At 44.8% G+C, this 21136-nt stretch overlaps 1 pseudogene; it reads left to right on the forward strand.

The window, feature by feature from the left end:
* Positions 1–21136, forward strand: part of LOC134934169 (extracellular calcium-sensing receptor-like) — a 78208-nt pseudogene that overhangs the window by 55821 nt on the left and 1251 nt on the right.

The following is a 21136-nucleotide window of genomic DNA, read 5'->3' on the forward strand; positions in this document are numbered from 1 at the left end:
AATGATATAAAAAATTTATATATATCACTACTGCAGGTATATATATAATATAATGACGGACCTGCTGGACACTGTCAGCAGACTCCTAAACTACTAGTATGAAGAAGATAGAAAAAAAAACCCCACCACAGGTAGGTATACAATTATGGACGAGCACTGACGACACAGAGGTAGCCACAGCCGTGGACTACCGTACTGCGTCTGCTAATATAGAGATGATAAAGATGATAGAGATGAACAAAAAAAAAATATAACACTACTGCAGGTAAATATTTATATAATATAATGAATGACGGACCTGCTGGACACTGTCAGCAGAATGCGTTTATAGAATAAAAAAAAAAACACCACAGGAGTGTTTAACTTTTTCAGGCAGACAATATACTGGTGGTCACTGGTCAGTCACACTGGCAGCAAAAGTGTGCACTGTACTCCTGCTATAACTGCACCCCAGTCTCCCCCACAATTCAGCTGTGTGAGCAGTGAGCACTCAGCACAGTCAGATATACATAGATATATCATGCAGCACACTGAGGCTGAGCACAGATATGGTATGGAGCGTTTTTTTCAGGCAGAGAACGGATTAAAAAAAACTAGCAAAACTCTGCACTGACTGTACTCCTCCTAACAGCTCTCCCCAATCATCCCCACAATAAGCTAAGCAGCAATCAGATCAACTAACTACTAACAGTAACTATAAACGGAGAGGACGCCAGCCACGTCCTCTCCCTATCAATCTCAATGCACGTGTGAAAATGGCGGCGACGCGCGGCTCCTTATATAGAATCCGAGTCTCGCGATAGAATACGAGCCTCGCAAGAATCCGACAGCGGGATGATGACGTTCGGGCGCGCTCGGGTTAGCCGAGCAAGGCGGGAAGATCCGAGTCTGCCTCGGACCCGTGTAAAAAGGCTGAAGTTCGGGGGGGTTCGGATTCCGAGGAACCGAACCCGCTCATCTCTAGTAGAAATATGGACCTTGCACAATATATGTAATAAATCTTTACTGATCAATTCAAAAAGTAATTAATGACATAGATCTTCCAAACAAATGAGAAATATAAGTAACATAAGGATTAAATGCAGTTAATCCTGCAAATAAATTAAAAGTAAAGTAAATTAGAGTATAATGTCCCGCAACAAGTGATATTAACCTCCTGGTCAACACGGTAATGTGAGCGGTACCTGACCCTTGGTGAGTGACCAAAGAGACTAAGGGAAACACAGTCTTGAATGTCCTTCGGACGGCGGCATTTAATCCTTACGTTACTTATATTTCTCATTTGTTTGGAAGATCTATGTCATTCAGTGGCGTCACTTAGTGGGTGCGGGGGGTGCGGCCCGCACCCCGGTGTCACCCTTCAATGGGGTGACACCAAATACAAGCACTCTCACGTCCGCACCACCACCGCAGTCACGCCCGCTATGTTTAAAGCAAAACAAACACATACCCCTTGCGACGCGGACAATGCCACGGACAGCGCGCTTCGTGTGCGCCGCCGCCCGGGGTATTGTCACTGCTACTGGGGTCCGGCAGCGGCACTGTGTCTCAGTCATAGCCGCCGCTGCGGAGCTATGCACGGAGAACAGACTCATGAGATGATGACATCATCATCTCGCGAGTCTCTCTCTCTGCACTGTAGTGGCTGTAGAGGGAGGCTGGGAGGCGCTGGGAGGAGCGAGCGGGGACTCTGCGGGATAAGCTGACACTGGGTGGGTGCATGTAGCTGAGTCCTGTGGCGCAGTTCACAACTTGAAGCAGGGTCAGGGGTGGCCTGTATTTTTGTCTGGAGCAGAGACAGCAGTGCTGAGTAAGTTGGTATAAGCTCCTCCTGTACAGTCTGAGGGTGGGATGTACTAACCTCCCCCACCATGTTATTTGGCTTTTCTCAGCACTATTTTTGTATTATCTTTGCGGCTACTGGTCACCGCTCCGCTGCCTGGCGCTACCCGTTGCGCCCCCACGCTCCCCATCTTCATTATCCTCTCTGCCATCCGCATCATCACCGCCGCGGCCACTGATTCCTCCGCACTCCGTAGAGCTTGGTCTGCGCTGCGCTCCCCCTGTCAGCTGCGCATGCACACTTGTCACAACTTCCTGTTAGGCAGCTGACAGGGGGAGCGCAGTGCTGACTAAGCTCTACGGAGAGCGGAGGAATCAGTGGCCACGGCGGTGATGATGCGGATGGCAGAGAGGAGAATGAAGATGGGGAGCAATGGGTAGCGTCGGGCAGCGGAGCGGTGGCCAGTAGCCACAAAGATAATATAAAAAGAGCTCTGAGACAAGTCAAATAATACGGCGGGGGAGGTTAGTACACCTATGTGACTGGTAGCATCTAGATTCTCTTCGTGCAGAGGACCTTTCCCATAACCCCCTGGGTCCATGTCACAATCTATTTGGAATAGAAAAGTGTGGCGAGCAAGACACCGAGCCCGAAGCGTGGCGAGGGTCCAATGCTGCATAGACAAAAAAAATACCCCAGACGATCGGAGAACGAAGAAAACATTTAGGAGCTGTAAGGGCGGAAGTTCTCTCCTGCCCGCTCGTTTTGTCACGTCCAGGTCCTTTGCACGAAGGCAACATAGACACAACCCTACGTGACTGCTGTACAACTGATACTAAATGTTTATTTGATTATCAAAAAGATAAAAGGTAATTTAGATTAGATGTTGTAAGTGTGTATTGCATGGCACGACAAATTCCGGCGGCCAAGCCGCCATGGCGACCAGGTATTGGTGCCTGGCGACCAGGGCCGTGAACACTATGAAGAGGGGGCTGAGAACGTAGTGAGGATGGGGCCGGGCATGCGGTCAGGTAGGGTAGCGTCTAGTTATCTTTCGTGAGGGGACCTTTCCCATAACCCCATGGGTCCATGTCACAAACTATTTTTAATAGTAACCTGTGGCGAGCGAAGCAGAGTGAGACACCCAGCCCGAAGCGTGTCGAGCGTCCAATGGTGCATAGGTAAAACGAAATAACCACAAACGAACGGAGAATGGATACAACATTAAGGTGCTGTAAGGGCGGAAGTAATCTACTGCCCTCTCGTGCTGTCACTTCCTGGTCCTGATCACGAAGGGAACATCGACACAAGCGGTAAGGCAGGGGCTGGGCAGCTATGGATGATAGCGTTGACGATACTTCAAATGAGGCGCCGACCTCCAGCCATTCTGAGCTCACGGACCGACAGCCGATCAGGAGCGTTGCCGGACCGCAAGCTCCTATTGGTTCGCAAGTAGGCGCCACATTTAAAATGGCTCCAGGCCGCCCACCACTGTGCCTGGTTATCCCCATCCCGCTGATGGCCTGATGCATTGCAGCTTCGCATTCCTGCTGCTTGGTCTCCCACAGCCTGCCGTCTGTGAGCTCCACGTGAGGGACCCGCATAACAGTAAGACTTCAGCCAATGGTGAGTATAGTACTGTCACTTTTTTTTTTAAAGTGTATATGGCTTTTACGTTTTTTTTTTGTTCATGTGTCTCTGGCTTTTGCAATGTATTTTATATGGATCTTGCTTTTTCAGTGTTTTTTTTAATGTGGATTTTGCTTTTTCAGCTTTTTTTTGTAACGTGGATCTGACTTTATACGTTTTTTTAAGTGGATCTGACTATTTAAGTATTTTTTTGTTAATGTGGATCTACCTTTTGCAATGTATTTTATGTGGATTTGGCTTTTCAGTGTTTTTTATTTTTAATGTGGATCTGGCTTTTTAAGTATTGTTTTGTTAATGTGGACCTGCCGTTTGCAATGTATTTTATGTGGATATTTTGTGTGGATTTGGCTATTTCAGTGTTTTTATTTTTAATGCGGATGTGGCTTTTTAAGGTTTTTTTTTTAATGTGGATCTGGCTTTTGCAATGTATTTTATGTGGATTTTTTTTTTTTTCTTTTTTTTTAGATATATGCGGGATACCTGCTCCGTAATGTGTGTATGTGTGGAGGGGTTGTTGTGCCCACAGCGGGGTTAGATGAGGTTTATTGCAAATAAAGTAAATGAAACGTTGACATCTTCCTAAGACGTCCATCAATGTTTTTACTTAACTAAAAAGTCCTCAGAGTGCCACGTCTATGTTGCTGCTATACATTAACCCCGCTGTGGGTTAGATGAGGGCACAACAACCCCTCCACATGCACACACATTGTCTGCTATTTATGTATATCTATCTCTCTCTCTCGCTATACACACACTCATACATATATATATATATATATATATTTACATATATTATATATTTATATAACACACACACACACACACACACACACACACACACAACACACACACACACACACACACACACACACACACACACACACACACACACATATACTTGAGCAATCTGGCACTCTGTATCAATTGTTGAAACCACATATCTGCCTTTGCTGTAATAGTACAGATTGACCTTGCCAAACGTCATATAGCTGGAAGCACGGCACTACCAAATTCCTGTAGTGCCGTGCTTTATATATATATATATATATATATATATATATATAAAAAAAGATTTTACTCACCGGTAAATCTATTTCTCGTAGTCCGTAGTGGATGCTGGGAACTCCGTAAGGACCATGGGGAATATCGGCTCCGCAGGAGACTGGGCACAACTAAAAGAAAGCTTTTAGACTACCTGGTGTGCACTGGCTCCTCCCACTATGACCCTCCTCCAAGCCTTAGTTAGGATACTGTGCCCGGAAGAGCTGACACAATAAGGAAGGATTTTGAATTCCGGGTGAGACTCATACCAGCCACACCAATCACACCGTATAACTTGTGATACTATACCCAGTTAACAGTATGAAATATAACTGAGCCTCTCAACAGATGGCTCAACAATAACCCTTAGTTAGGCAATAACTACATACAAGCATTGCAGACAATCCGCACTTGGGATGGGCGCCCAGCATCCACTACAGACTACGAGAAATAGATTTACCGGTGAGTAAAATCTTATTTTCTCTGACGTCCTAGTGGATGCTGGGAACTCCGTAAGGACCATGGGGATTATACCAAAGCTCCCAAACGGGCGGGAGAGTGCGGATGACTCTGCAGCACCGAATGAGAGAACTCAAGGTCCTCCTCAGCCAGGGTATCAAATTTGTAGAATTTTGCAAACGTGTTTGCCCCTGACCAAGTTGCAGCTCGGCAAAGTTGTAAAGCCGAGACCCCTCGGGCAGCCGCCCAAGATGAGCCCACTTTCCTCGTGGAATGGGCTTTTACTGATTTAGGATGCGGCAATCCAGCCGCAGAATGCTCCAGCTGAATTGTGCTACAAATTCAGCGAGCAATAGTCTGCTTAGAAGCAGGAGCACCTATTTTGTTGGGTGCCTACAGGATAAAAAGCGAGTCAATTTTCCTGACTCCAGCCGTCCTGGAAATATAAATTTTTAAGGCCCTGACTACGTCCAGTAACTTGGAATCTTCCAAGTCCCTAGTAGCCGCAGGCACTACAATAGGTTGGTTCAAGTGAAAAGCTGATACCACCTTAGGGAGAAACTGGGGACGAGTCCTCAATTCTGCCCTATCCATATGGAAAATCAGATAAGGGCTTTTACATGACAAAGCCGCCAATTCTGACACACGCCTGGCCGAAGCCAAGGCCAATAACATGACCACTTTCCACGTGAGATATTTCAAATCCACAGTTTTAAGTGGCTCTAACCAATGTGATTTTAGGAAACTCAACACCACGTTGAGATCCCAAGGTGCCACAGCAGGCACAAAAGGGGGCTGAATATGTAGCACTCCCTTTACAAATGTCTGAACTCCAGGCAGTGAAGCCAGTTCTTTCTGGAAGAAAATCGACAGAGCCGAAATCTGGACCTTAATGGAACCCAAGTTTAGGCCCATAGTCACTCCTGACTGTAGGAAGTGCAGAAAACGACCCAGCTGAAATTCCTCTGTTGGGGCCTTCCTGGCCTCACACCACGCAACATATTTTCGCCAAATACGGTGATAATGGTTTGTGGTTACTTCTTTCCTGGCTTTAATCAGCGTAGGAATGACTTCCTCCGGAATGCCCTTTTCCTTGAGGATCCGGAATTCAACCGCCATGCCGTCAAACGCAGCCGCGGTAAGTCTTGGAACAGACAGGGCCCCTGCTGTAGCAGATCCTGTCTGAGCGGTAGAGGCCATGGGTCCTCTGATATCATTTCTTGAAGTTCTGGGTACCAAGCTCTTCTTGGCCCATCCGGAACCACGAGTATCGTTCTTACTCCTCGTCTTCTTATTATTCTCAGTACCTTTGGAATGAGAGGCAGAGGAGGGAATACATAAACCGACTGGTACACCCACGGTGTCACTAGAGCGTCCACAGCTATCGCCTGAGGGTCCCTTGACCTGGCGCAATATCTATTTTTTTTTTTTAGGCGGGACGCCATCATGTCCACCTGTGGTCTTTCCCAACAGTTTACCAACAGTTGGAAGACTTCTGGATGAAGTCCCCACTCTCCCGGGTGTAGGTCGTGTCTGCTGAGGAAGTCTGCTTCCCAGTTGACCACTCCCGGAATGAACACTGCTAAGACGTGATTTTCCGCCCATCGGAGAATCCTTGTGGCTTCTGCCATCGCCATCCTGCTTCTTGTGCCACCCTGTCGGTTTACATGGGCGACTGCCGTGATGTTGTCTGATTGGATCAGTACCGGCTGGTTTTGAAGCAGAGGCCTTGCCAGACTTAGGGCATTGTAAATGGCCCTCAGTTCCAGAATATTTATGTGTAGGGACGACTCCTGACTTGACCAAAGTCCTTGGAAATTTCTTCCCTGTGTGACTGCCCCCCAGCCTCGAAGGCTGGCATCCGTGGTTACCAGAACCCAGTCCTGTATGCCGAATCTGCGGCCCTCTTGAAGATGAGCACTCTGCAGCCACCACAGTAGAGATACCCTGGTCCTTGGAGACAGGGTTATCAGCCGATGCATCTGAAGATGCGATCCCGACCACTTGTCCAAGAGGTCCCACTGAAAGGTTCTTGCATGGAACCTGCCGAATGGAATTCTGCTTCGTAAGAAGCTCTCATTTTTCCCAGGACTCGTGTGCAGTGATGCACCGATACCTGTTTTGGTTTCAGGAGGTCTCTGACTAGAGATGACAGCTCCTTGGCTTTCTCCTGCGGGAGAAATACTTTTTTCTGTTCTGTGTCCAGAACCATCCCCAGGAACAGTAGGCGTGTGGTAGGAACCAGCTGTGACTTTGGAATGTATAGAATCCATCCGTGCTGTTGTAGCACTTCCCGAGATAGTGCTACTCCGACCAACAACTGCTCCTTGGACCTCGCCTTTATAAGGAGATCGTCCAAGTACGGGATAATTAAAACTCCCTTTTTTCGAAGGAGTATCATCATTTCTGCCATTACCTTGGTAAAGACCCTCGGTGCCGTGGACAGTCCAAACGGCAGTGTTTGGAATTGGTAATGGCAATCCTGTACCACAAATCTGAGGTACTCCTGGTGAGGATGGTAAATGGGGACATGTAGGTAAGCATCCTTGATGTCCAGGGATACCATGTAATCCCCCTCCTCCAGGCTTGCAAAAACCGCCCTGAGCGATTCCATCTTGAACTTGAATTTTTTTTATGTATGTGTTCAAGGATTTCAAATTTAACATGGATCTCACCGAACCGTCCGGTTTCGGTACCACAAACAGTGTGGAATAGTAACCCCGTCCTTGTTGAAGTAGGGGCACCTTGACTATCACCTGCTGGGAATACAGCTTGTGAATTGCCTCTAGCACAGCCTCCCTGCCTGAGGGAGTTGTCGGCAAGGCAGATTTGAGGAAACGGCGGGGGGGAGACGCCTCGAATTCCAGCTTGTACCCCTGAGATACTACTTGAAGGATCCAGGGATCCACCTGTGAGCGAGCCCACTGATCGCTGAAATTTTTGAGGCGGCCCCCCACCGTAACTGGCTACGCCTGTGGAGCCCCCGCGTCATGCGGTGGACTCAGAGGAAGCGGGGGAAGAATTTTGATTCTGGGAACTGGCTGACTGGTGCAGCTTTTTCCCTCTTCCCTCGTCTCTGTGCAGAACGGAAGCGCCTTTGACCCGCTTGCTTTTCTGAAGCCGAAAGGACCGTACCTGATAATACAATGCTTTCTTAGGCTGTGAGGAAACCTGAGGTAAAAAAAATTCTTCCCAGCTGTTGCTGTGGATACGAGGTCCCAGAGACCATCCCCAAACAATTCCTCACCCTTATAAGGCTCTATGTGCCTTTTAAAGTCAGCATCACCTGTCCAGTGTCGGGTCTCTAATACCCTCCTGACAGAATGGACATTGCATTAATTCTGGATGCCAGCCGGCAAAATATCCCTCTGTGCATCCCTCATATATAAGACGATGTCTTTAATATGCTCTTATGTTCGCAAAATAGTATCCCTGTTTGACAGGGTCACAGACCACGCTGCAGCAGCACTATCTGCAGGTCTCAGTCTAGTACCTGAGTGTGTAAATACAGACTTCAGGATAGCCTCCTGCTTTTTATCAGCAGGTACCTTCAAAGTGGCCGTATCCTAAGACCGCAGTGCCACCTTTTTTGACAAACGTGTGAGCGCCTTATCCACCCTAGGGGATATCTCCCAGTGTAACTTATCCTCTGGCGGGAAAGGGTACGCCATCAGTAACTTTTTAGAAATTACCAGTTTCTTATCGGGGGAACCCACGCTTTTTCACACTTCATTCACTCATTTGATGGGGGAACAAAACACTGCCTGCTTTTTCTCCCCACACATAAAACCCTTTTTTAGTGGTACTTGGGTTAATGTCAGAAATGTGTAACACATTTTTTTATTGCCGGGATCATGTAACGGATGTTCCTAGTGGATTGTGTATATGTCTCAACCTCGTCGACACTGGAGTCAGACTCCGTGTCGACATCTGTGTCTGCCATCTGAGGGAGCGGGCGTTTTTGAGCCCCTGATGGCCTTTGAGACGCCTGGGCAGGCGCGGCTGAGAAGCCGGCTGTCCCACAGCTGTTACGTCATCCAGCCTTTTATGTAAGGAGTTGACACTGTCGGTTTATACCTTCCACCTATCCATCCACTCTGGTGTCGGCCCCACAGGGGGCGACATCCCATTTATCGGCCTCTGCTCCACCTCCACGTAACCTTCCTCATCCCACATGTCGACACAGCCGTACCGACACACAGCACACAAACAGGGAATGCCCTGACTGAGGACAGGACCCCACACAGCCCTTTGGGGAGACAGAGAGAGAGTATGCCAGCACACACCAGAGCGCTATATAATTTAGGGATTAACACTATATTGAGTGAATTTTTCCCAATAGCTGCTTGTATAAACAATATTGCGCCTAAATTTAGTGCCCCCCCTCTCTTTTTAACCCTTTGAGCCTGAAAACTACAGGGGAGAGCCTGGGGATCTGTCTTCCAGCTGCACTGTGAAGAGAAAATGGCGCCAGTGTGCTGAGGGAGATAGCTCCGCCCCTTTTTCGCAGACTTTTCTCCTGCCTTTTTATGGATTCTGGCAGGGGTATTTATCACATATATAGCCTCTGGGGCTATATATTGTGATATATTTGCCAGCCAAGGTGTTTTTATTGCTGCTCAGGGCGCCCCCCCCCCCAGCGCCCTGCACCCTCAGTGACCGCAGTGTGAGGTGTGTATGAGGAGCATTGGCGCACAGCTGCAGTGCTGTGCGCTACCTTGGTGAAGACTGATGTCTTCTGCCGCCGATTTTCCGGACCTCTTCTTGCTTCTGGCTCTGTAAGGGGGACAGCGGTGCGGCTCCGGGACCGAACACCAAGGCCAGTTCCATGCGGTCGATCCCTCTGGAGCTAATGGTGTCCAGTAGCCTAAGAAGCCCAAGCTAGCTGCAAGCAGGTAGGTTCGCTTCTTCTCCCCTTAGTCCCTCGGTGCAGTGAGCCTGTTGCCAGCAGGTCTCACTGTAAAATAAAAAACCTAAAATAAACTTTCTTTCTAGGAGCTCAGGAGAGCCCCTAGTGTGCATCCAGCTCAGCCGGGCACAGAAATCTAACTAAGGCTTGGAGGAGGGTCATAGTGGGAGGAGCCAGTGCACACCAGGTGACCTAAAAGCTTTCTTTAGTTGTGCCCAGTCTCCTGCGGAGCCGCTATTCCCCATGGTCCTTACGGAGTTCCCAGCATCCACTAGGACGTCAGAGAAATATATATATATACTGTGTCAGCCCGGCAGTATAAATGTGCTTCGTTGCCCTCCTTGTAATATGGATACAATTTGCAGTACGGATGGTGTAATGATTAGCATTACTGCCTAACAGCACAGAGGTTGTGTGTTCAATTCCCACCTCGGCCCTAACTGTGCGGAGTTTGTATATTCTCCCCGTGCTTGCGTCACAATCCAAAAATATACTGGTAGGTTAATTGGCTCCCAACAAAAAATTAACCCTAGTGTGAATGTGTGTTCATGTATATGTGGTAGGGAATATAGAGTCAGTGTAAGCTCCACTGGGTCAGGGACTGATGTGAATGGCCAAATATTTTCTGTACAGCGCTGCAGAACATGTGTGTGTTATATGTGTGTGTGTACTGTATATTCGGCTAAGTGGCGACATTTCAGGACTTCCGTCCTTTTTTCAAGGCAGAACACAATCAAATGTGCAACATCTTAAGTAGACCTGCAACTGGCGTTTTCTGGTATGCCGAATGAGGACAAACCCCGCCGGTGAAAAAACCTCATTGCAGTACAAGAGTTTGTGGCCAGTAAATCATGAAACTGTTGAGTGTAATAATTTAGGCGTTGAGTCTAATTTGCCTAACCAATGTAAATGTTATTACATTTAGGTTGTGCATATGATATTGTAATTTAAAGGTATGATATTAATTTTGTTAGCTGTTTATGTCACTACTATTGCCATTGCATTCAGTGATATACAGGAATTATGATTTACAAGTAAAACTAGTACTAGTACATTACTAAGGGTTCCGTGTGGTGTGATACAGTAGGAGGATCATGGGGGTGACACCATGAGTTACCACACCGGGTGACACCAACCCTAGTGACGCCTCTGATGTCATTAATTACTTTTTGAATTGATCAGTAAAGATTTATTACATATATTGTGCAAGGTCCATATTTCTACACATTGGCCATTTTCCTATTGTATATATAGGAGACACCCACACAACGAATAGGGCCGAGCGCAGCATTTAATCACCAATTACTGTTTAAAGGTTAGTCACCTAAGTGCTGCAGCTAGCCCGAACAGGTATACTCGGTGCACAGAGTCACAAACTTTCTGTGCATATGCATTAGTCAGCAGCCCATTCCTGGCAGTTGAGGATGCCACCGACAAAAGGAACAATGCTAGACATCACAGGGCAGTTACGTGATAGTAACTACTTCATTAGTATCACAGTGATCATTATAAAATATCTCACCGGCAATTGAATTACTCTGGTGTATGTCTGGAAAAAAACATGTTCCTATTAGAGATGAGCGGGTTCGGTTCTCAGAGAACCGGACCCTACCGAACTTCACGTCTCGAGCCCGGATGCGAGTCAGGCTTGGATTTTCCCGCCTGACTCTGAAACCCGAATGTGAAAAAAAGGTCATCATCCCGCTGTCGAATTCTCGCGGGATTTGGATTCCATATAAGGAGCCGCGCGTCGTGGCCATTTTCACTCCGGACTCGGAGAGTGTATTGAGAGGACGTGTTGTGCTGCTCAGTCCAGTCCAGTGTAGTAAGTGTATTGTGCTACATCAGTCCAGCCAGTTAGTGTTGGTGTCCTCTGCTGCCATATATCCAGTGTAGCTGTATAAAGTGCTGATGTGTTGTGCTGTCCAGTCCAGTGTAGTCAGTGTATTGTGCTGCATCAGTCCAGCCAGTCACAGTGTTGGTGTCCTCTGCTGCCATACAGTTTATCCAGTGTAGCTATAAAGTGGTGCTGTGTTGTGCTGTCCAGTCCAGTGTAGTCAGTGTCTTGTACAGCATCAGTCCAGTGACCAGTCACAGTGGTGGTGTCCTCTGCTGCCATATATCCAGTGTTACTGCCGTATAAATCCCGTGCTATTGTCGTATAATTCCCGTGCTACTGGCGTGTAATTCTTGTGACATTGCCGTATAATTCTCGGAATACTGGCATATAATTCCCGTGATACTGGCGTATAATTCCAGTTATCCTGCCGCATAATTCCATATAAATTCATATAATTCCGTATAAATCCAGTCCAGTGGTGCTGCCATATAAGTTCAGTGGTGCTGTCCTGTGCTGTATATTATTTACTCCAAATAAAGGGGTTATTAATATTTAATCCAAATAATTTTTACAGGGTTTGCACTGTGAGGTGTAGGGGTACACTCTCTTGTGCCGCATATTGTGTTATATAACTCCAGAAAAATAATGGAGAACAAACATTTGGAGGATAAAATAGGGAAAGATCAAGACCCATTTCCTCCTAGTTCTGAAGCTGCTGCCACTAGCCATGACATAGACGATGAAATGCCATCAATGTCGTCTGCCAAGGCCGATGCCCATTGTGATAGTAGAGGGCATGTAAAATCCAAAAAGCCAAAGTTCAGTAAAAAGAACCAAAAAAAGAAATTTAAATGGTCTGAGGAGAAACGTAAACTTGCCAATATGCGATTTACAACACGGAGTGGCAAGGAACGGCTGAGGCCCTGGCTTATGTTCATGACTAGTGGTTCAGCTTCACATGACGATGGAAGCCCTCAAAACTGAGGCCTTGACACTTATGTTGATGTTAGACGTGCGTCCGGTATCCGCCATTAGTGCAGTGGGATTTAGACAATTGTGTCCAAATCCCATCTAGATTCCACTTCACTAGGCAGGCGATACCGAGATTTTGCCATTTAATTCCAGTGATTTGGACGTATAATTATTAATTCCAGTGATTTTGCCAATTAATTCCAGTGATTTGGACGTATAATTTCAGTGGGAATTGTTTGTGTCACTTGGCTTAGTCATACAGCTACCTCATTGCACCTCTTCGACATCTTTGCATGAGGTGCTGTTTGGGGACTAGTTTTTGAAAAGTGCCATCCTGTCTGACACTGCAGTGCCACTCCTAGATGGGTCAGGTGTTTGTGCCGCACACTTGGGTCGCTTAGCTTAGTCATACCGCAGTTCGGTGCAACTTTTAGGCCTAAAAACAATATTGTGAGGTGTGAGGTGTTCAGAATAGACTGGAAATGAGTGGAAATGAATGTTATTGAGGTTAATAATACCGTAGGAGCAAAATTACCCCCAAATTCTGTGATTTTAGCTGTTTATGTTTTTTTCAAAAAAATCATCCAGATCCAAAACCAAAACCAAAACACGAAAGGGTGGTTTTAGAACCAAAACACGAAAAGTGCCAGCCGCACATCTCTAGTTCCTATGCAAGGGGAGCAAATACATGTATATTATTTCTGTGCAGGGTAAATACTGGCTGTTTTTGCATGTAGCCCACAAATGTTAGACAGCTTTATTTCTCTACTGCAATTTGTATTTCAGTTTGAACGCACCCTACCCAAATCTAACTCTTTCTGCATATGTTACATCTGCCCCTCCTGCATTGCAGCATGGTTATGCCCTATTGGTGTTTTTTTGTTGTTGCTTTAATTACACATATGAATCAGTTTCCTTCCCCAACTACTGTATGCACGGTAGGATAGGTTTTAGATTAAATTCGCAAAATACATCCTTTTGTTTATGCAGTATAATACACATTTAAGAAGCACACAATCTGTTTAGTAGGTTCCCCCCCCCCCCCAGATCCTTGTGCTGACACACAGCTATTCAATTATATCCAGATATACAAATGTACGGTAAGAAATAAAAAGTATCTACCTTACAGCTCCTGCACTATATAAGGAATGTGAGGGTCACACTGAGCAGCGGAAGTGATGTTTATTTTGATGAACATGGAGGTATTCCTGCCGTCTACGACATTGTGAACTGGCAGCTGACCCAGGAAGGAACAATGGAACAGGTCAAGGTCGGCAGTTATGACACCATCACATCTTCTGGAGAATTTCTTAACATCAACTCAAGTCGGTTATTGTGGTCTATGGGGGAGAAAGAGGTGGGACCTTGTATGTATTTTTTTACTTATAACGTATAGTCGTCAGAAGACCACACATGCTTTGTGCTACAGAAAAAAAAATTGTAAATTTTTTTTTTCCATCTAAATGTAAAATATATAAAACACCCTAGAAAGTGGCCTGTGATTTAGTTTTGGTTGTAAATCATTGTCATGTTTTTGGTTTTGATTCTGGCAAAAGCACCCTCAAGTGTTTATTTTCTCTTTTGGCTCTATATTTCTGGACACTAGTAGGCAGTATTGCACCATGAGCTATATCCCACATCCTCTCCATACACTCTCCTGTGTGAAAAGTCACCTGACGGCATGAGGGAGGGGCTTAGTGCATTCAATCCAAAATGCATGCAATCCAGGGGGGGGGGGGCTAGGGTTAGACACTAGGGGGTTTTTAGTCCTAGCCTCCCCCCTGAGGGTAGTCTTAGCCACCTAGCATGGACCAAACCCAACTTCCTGGCCAGGAGATTAGTAGTATTAACACTATTAATTTATTATGAATAACTTTTATTAATCGGCGTACAGTCTGTTGTCTCCCGGGTGCTCGGGTACGACACATCGGGGACCGGGTAGATAGATTTTTGGGAGGGGCTGGGAAAGACCCGGCGGTCATGGTGCATGTTGGCACCAATGACAAAGTTAGCGGAAGGTGGGATGTCCTTAAGAAAGACTATAGGGACTTAAGCAAGAAACTTAAGGCAAGGACAACTAAGGTAATATTCTCAGAAATATTACCTGTGCCACGTGCTAGTCCAGGGAGGCAGAGGGAGATTAGGGAGGTAAATGTGTGGCTTAGGGATTGGTGCAGGAAAGAAGGGTTTGTGTTCCTGGAACACTGGGCGGACTTCTCAGTCAGGCGCCATCTCTTTTGTCGTGACGGATTGCACCTGACTGAGGAGGGGGCAGCGGTGCTAGGGGGAAGGATGGTTAGAAGGTTGGAGGAGATTTCAAACTAGGTGCCTGGGGGAGGGTTTAGCTAGAAACTACGGATCATGCAGTGAGAATAGTGGGGATGGCGGTAGTAATCGAAATGGGGGAGAAGTTGGGGGGAGGGTAAGAGCAGGCGGTTAGGTTACTAACATGGGTACTAAAAGAGGTTTTACCAAAGCACTAACTAATAATGATTACAGGTCATCGTTGCTACATAAGGTGAAAGATGTCCCTAACGCAAGGGTAAATACTTATCTTAGTTGTATGTATGTGAATGCTAGAAGCCTTACTGGTAAAAAGGGCGAACTAGAAATACTTGCAGCAAGCAAACAGTATGATATTATAGGCATTACTGAAACGTGGTGGGACGAATCTCATGATTGGACAGTCAATCTAGAGGGCTATATGCTGTTTAGGAGGGACAGACTAAATAAACCGGGTGGAGGGGTGTGTCTTTACGTAAAGCCGTTTTTAAAACCTTATATACGTGAAGATATTCAGGAGGGGACTGTAGACACTGTCGAGACGTTATAGGTAGAAATTGCATGCGGGGATAAAGGAATAAAAAAGTTAGTATTGGGGTTATGCTATAGGCCGCCTGGTATCAACGTATGTGATGAGGAATTGTAACTGAAGCAAATTGAAAGAGCAGCAGGAGTAGGAGACATAGTAGTGATGGGCGATTTTAACTATCCAGAGATAAACTGGAAAAACGATTCATGTGATACTGCTAGGGGCAATATGTTTTTAAGCACACTTAACGATAACTACTTAGTTCAACTAATTGAGGAACCCACCAGGTACAATGCAATCTTAGACCTGGTATTAACAAACAATGGGGAATTGGTATCAGGTATTATAGTAGGGGAACCCATAGGAAACAGCGACCACAATATGGTCACATTCAATATTAGTTTTCATAAACAGTCCTATACTGGCTCAACTAGGACTCTAAACTTTAGCAAAGCCAACTTTGACATGATGAGGGAAGCTTTAAGGGATATTGAATGGGAAGGTTTGTTTCTAGGAAAAAATACTACGGAGAAATGGGATGTATTAAAATCCCTGCTATCTAAAAATACTCTCAAAGTTATTCCTACGAGCTGCAAAAAAAGGAATAAAAATCATAAACCGATGTGGCTTAACAAAAAGATAAAGGAACTTATGGGCAAGAAAAGGCGAGCATTTAAAAAATACAAATCTGACGGGGAAGCAGAGTCATTGCAGCACTATAAGGAATGTAACAAAACATACAAAAAGAAAATAAGAGCGGCTAAAGTAGAAACTGAAAAACTAGTAGCAAAGGAAAGCAAAGCGAATCCCCAAAAAAATCTTTAAATACATTAATAGCAAGAGATTAAAGAAGGAGAGTATAGGCCCTTTAAAAGACAAGTTGGGAGTCTTAAGCAAAAATGATAATGACATAGCGGACACACTAAATGAGTTTTTTTCAACAGTATTCACTCGTGAGGACCCAATTCAGGGACTGACACACAATATCAATAATGAGAATATCCCACTGATAGGTACTTATTTAAGTGAGGAGGTACAGTAGTCTGTGACCGATTAAAACATTTAAAGATTAATAAGTCACCGGGTCCCGATGGAATTAACCCAAGGGTTCTAATGGAGCTTCACTCTGAACTTGCAAAACCACTATTTTTGATCTTTAAGGATTCAGTAATATCAGGTATGGTCCCCAAAGACTGGCGTATAGCGGAAGTAGTGCCTATATTCAAAAAGGGAAGTAAAGCTGAACCAGGTAATTATAGACCAGTTAGTCTTACATCTATAGTGGGGAAAGTATTGGAAGGTATTCTAAGGGATAGTATTCTGAAGTTCCTTGAAGCCAATAAGGTCATTAAAAGGAATCAACATGGATTTGTGAAGGATAGATCCTGTCAAACCAACGTACTTGGCTTTTATGAAACAGTAAGTGCAAACCTCGATCAGGGTAAAGAGGTGGATGTAATCTTTTTAGACTTTGCCAAAGCTTTTGACACTATACCACACATGCGACTTATCTACAAGCTACAAGAAATAGGGCTAGGAAGCACAATATGCACTTGGGTCAAAAATTGGTTAGATAATAGGGAGCAGCGTGTTGTGGTTAATGGATCTCTTTAAAATCGGACTGAAGTGCTAAGTGGTGTGCCACAAGGCTCAGTTTTAGGACCGCTATTGTTCAATATTTTTATTAATGAACTAACAGATGGTCTAGAGAGCATGGTGTCAATTTTTGCAGATGATACCAAATTGCGCAAGGCTATACATACGGAGGAGGATGCTGAGTCGCTTCAGAATGACTTAGTTAAATTAGAAGCATGGGTAGCCAAATGGAGAATGCGCTTCAATACAGACAAGTGTAAGGTAATGCACTGTGGTAACAAGAATAAAAATAACACCTATATACTAAATGGGGTAAAATTAGGGGATTCTGTACTGGAAAAGGACTTAGGTGTCCTCATAGAAAGCAAACTAAGCAGCAGTACCCAAAGTAGGACTGCAGCAAAGAAGGCTAATAAGATATTAGCATGCATAAAACGGGGAATTGATACAAGGGACAAGAGTGTTATACTCCCGTTATATAAATCACTAGTGAGGCCACACCTTGAATACTGTGTACAATTCTGGGCACCATACTACAAAAAGGATATCCTGGATCTAGAAAAGGTTCAGAGGCGGGTGACCAAACTAATTAAGGGCATGGAGACGCTGGAATACGAGGAAAGGTTTGCAAGACTAGGCATGTGTACACTGGAAAAGAGGAGACTAAGAGGGGACATGATCAACATCTACAAATATATAAGGGGAAATTACACAGAACTTGCGCGGGACCTGTTTTTGGTTAGATCAACACAGAGGACTCGTGGACACTCGCTCAGGTTAGAGGAGAGGAGATTCCGCACAATACGGTGTAAAGGCTTTTTCACGGTAAGGACAATACGTGTATGGAATTCCCTGCCTGAGGGAGTTGTAATGGCGGACTCAGTCAACAACTTTAAAAATGGGTTAGATAAATTCCTAATGGATAAGGATATCCAGGGTTATGGTGCATAGTCACGCACTATAGTTACTATAAAAAGAGGGATAGAACGCAACGGCTGACAGCAGCATCAGTCAAAATTTTAGACCAAATAATCCTGCATAGGAGACCACTAATAGGTTGAACTCGATGGACAATTGTCTTTTTTCAACCTTAGATACTATGTTACTATATTACTATGTTATTATGAGGTACTACGACGTGTACTGTATGCAGCACAAGGGTAACAAAATCATTTCACAGAATCAAATACTAAAATGATAACACAGGTAAGGTAGGTCAGATAACCGGGGCATGGGCAGAGTCATTTATTGAAGCATGCTGGAACATACCTCGTTGAGCCTTGGGTGGGATTCAGTTCAATACTAAATAATCCATTACCCAATGTATGAGGAAGAAGATGCAGGAGTTGAGGAGACGGTAGTCAGATCACTGGAAACAAGGATAATGCAAGGCAGAGAAGTACAGATGGAGCCACGCTCATCTAGGCTTCTCTGCTGCACCTAGGCGCACCAAGGTTTATTATCATAAGCCCTTCATCTATTGTTCTCAGCTGCAGTAAAATACAGAGAGAACAATACAGCAGGGGATTAAGTCATTACAGCAGGGGATTAATCCTATTAAAGACAAAGATGAGGAGGGCTCCTTCTGTAGTAGGAGTGCATTGCCCATAAGATTATGGGCAAAGGTGATTACATATGGAGGAGTGTGGACTTTGATGTAAGAAGAGGTGGAGTGGTTTAAGGATTTGCAAGTGAAGTTGAATATTTACCGTAAATTCTCACGGGGAACTACATTATCATGGCAATAGGGAAATAGATGGAAAATAACAGTGTTTGCAAACTGAAATGAACACGGTTCTGAGTAAATTTACCCCTGAGTGCCCATTTCTCAGCAAGTGCCATTTTTAACTGGTCCATCTGCAAGCACACTATCAATACAAGGAACAGGTCTCTATAGTCTTGGTGTCTGTTAGCTAGGGCTAGCAATGACTCTCAGGTTCTTGATTCTAGTTTTGGCATATTTCGGTTTTGAGTTTCTATTGGCTGTATCTCTTGAGTCCCCAGTAGAGGGTTCCAGCTCTGAGTTCCTGGATTCATATTCTGGGGTTGAGTGCTCCCAGTTTCAACTTCACTCCTGCTTCAGCTAGACCCAAGTGTTCCAATATGGAACAACAATAGCAGATGTCCGTGACATTCTGCTTATGGCAGCTGCTCACTAAAATATTCCAGGTTTATATAAATAATTGAACCTCTCATACATAGATCCAGCAGGAGTTTCCTTTTGGAACTTTCATGCAACAATACACTACCTTCTTCTTCAGAGACCACAAGAACAAGGCCAGACTCCATCAGAGGTCTTCCACCTTCCAGTCGTGGTTGCCAATAATAGAATGCACAGTGAGCAGGGACAGGTCTGTATTAATGTTGAAGGAAACATCTTGTTTTAATAGACATGCTTGTGTGATCCACCTCTGTGTCCATAAATGCAACTTCAGATCTCTTGGGAGAAGCTTCCAGTTGCCACCCTTCCCGATCCCCAAAAGAATGCAGCTTATCAATAAGCTTGCGGCTTAAGGGGCATTGTATATGATGAAGCAGGACTTGTTCGCAGATGTATGTAAACCATTGGTTTGCGTACATGTCTGATCAGGCTCTATATTTCAGCCTGTCCAATATGTGCCCGGTACAAGGTACCCTATCAGAGGCCTTTGAGACCACAATTTCAAACCCTTTTCCAAATAATGTATGGTCTCACAGATCTATGGATTTTGTAACCACTTTGTTTCTAAGTTTGGGTTTTGATACCATGTGGTTAGTGGTAGCCAAACTTCTTCACTTAAACCTGTAATAACCAGATGCTTTACCTCTGTATTTAATGACCATCTAAAGGAGGAGTAAAGGTGAAACATCTATTTTATTTCCAAGCAGGTTATGGGGTTGCAAATGAGGCCGAATTTGCATGCAACTCTAAAATATGCCCTTTATTTTGGAATCCTCCCATAAGTGGGGGTTAGGCTGATTCAGAACCTGACCTACTTTCACTGGGTCTGGTGCACCTAATCCCATGATGTAGATCAGCACCCCACTCTCCTCTTGGTCACGTCTTCCAAGTCACCATCCACCAGTTCTCTACTGCAGTATCACACACTGGAATACTTATTGGTCTTTTGTTGCAGAGGTCAGAAAGTCAACTATAGAAGGTGCATTGATGTTGGAATATGAACTTACCCAGTCTAGCCATATTGCATAAAAAATGTCTGCTATTCCTATTTAATTTGTTTCCGATCGCCAAACTTTCTGGCTGTCTTGAATGAAGGACTCTTGGGTATTTCTCTGTATGAGCGGGAAAGGCATTGCTTGCACTGACTTCTTGGTATTGTCATCATTATGCTTACCCTAGGTCTGGAAAATAGAATGACACACAGTAGATATGCATAGTAATTTCTATTAATTGTTTTTAAAAACCTATCAATATTGTTTCTTATCACCAGACCCCTCGCTCAGTCTGCAGTGAGAGTTGTCCACCAGGTACCAGGAAGGTGGCTATAAGAGGACAACCTGTGTGTTGCTTTGAATGTGTCCGCTGTCTACAAGGAGAAATATCTAACCAGACAGGTGAGTGATGGACCTGCTGATATGTTCTGAGATACTACAGACATTAGAAAAATTTTATTTTATCTTCTTTAGCTTAAGATACCTTGGACGGGATGTGATGGAGTCTGAGTTCGCCTGACGTGAGGGCTGCCGGCCGAACTTGGACACTTTTTAAAAGGGGCAATCATTTACAAGACACGGTTATGCCTTGTAAATGATTGCCCCTTTAAAAAAATTCTTGGATCCCGCCACCGGTCACACATACCCAACCCACCATTGCCCCTTGCCATATATCCACTTGTGACATTGTGGGTTTGTATTCTAAAGTATTATTTATTTTTTCCTTCCTTGGCCACTAATGTCAACTCCTTCTCATGAGAATAACATGTTCTTGTGTTTTATGGCAGTATAGCAGGAGAAATAAAGCAATATGGAACTTTTGAAATATAGGTTTGAAGACTTTGCTCAAGAAAGTTACAGTGATAGACTAAAGAAAAACTACTTAAAGATCAGTAACATACAGTAAATCCCAAGAGGTGT

The sequence above is a fragment of the Pseudophryne corroboree genome, chromosome 6 (assembly GCF_028390025.1).
Source record: "Pseudophryne corroboree isolate aPseCor3 chromosome 6, aPseCor3.hap2, whole genome shotgun sequence".
Lineage (NCBI taxonomy): Eukaryota > Metazoa > Chordata > Amphibia > Anura > Myobatrachidae > Pseudophryne > Pseudophryne corroboree.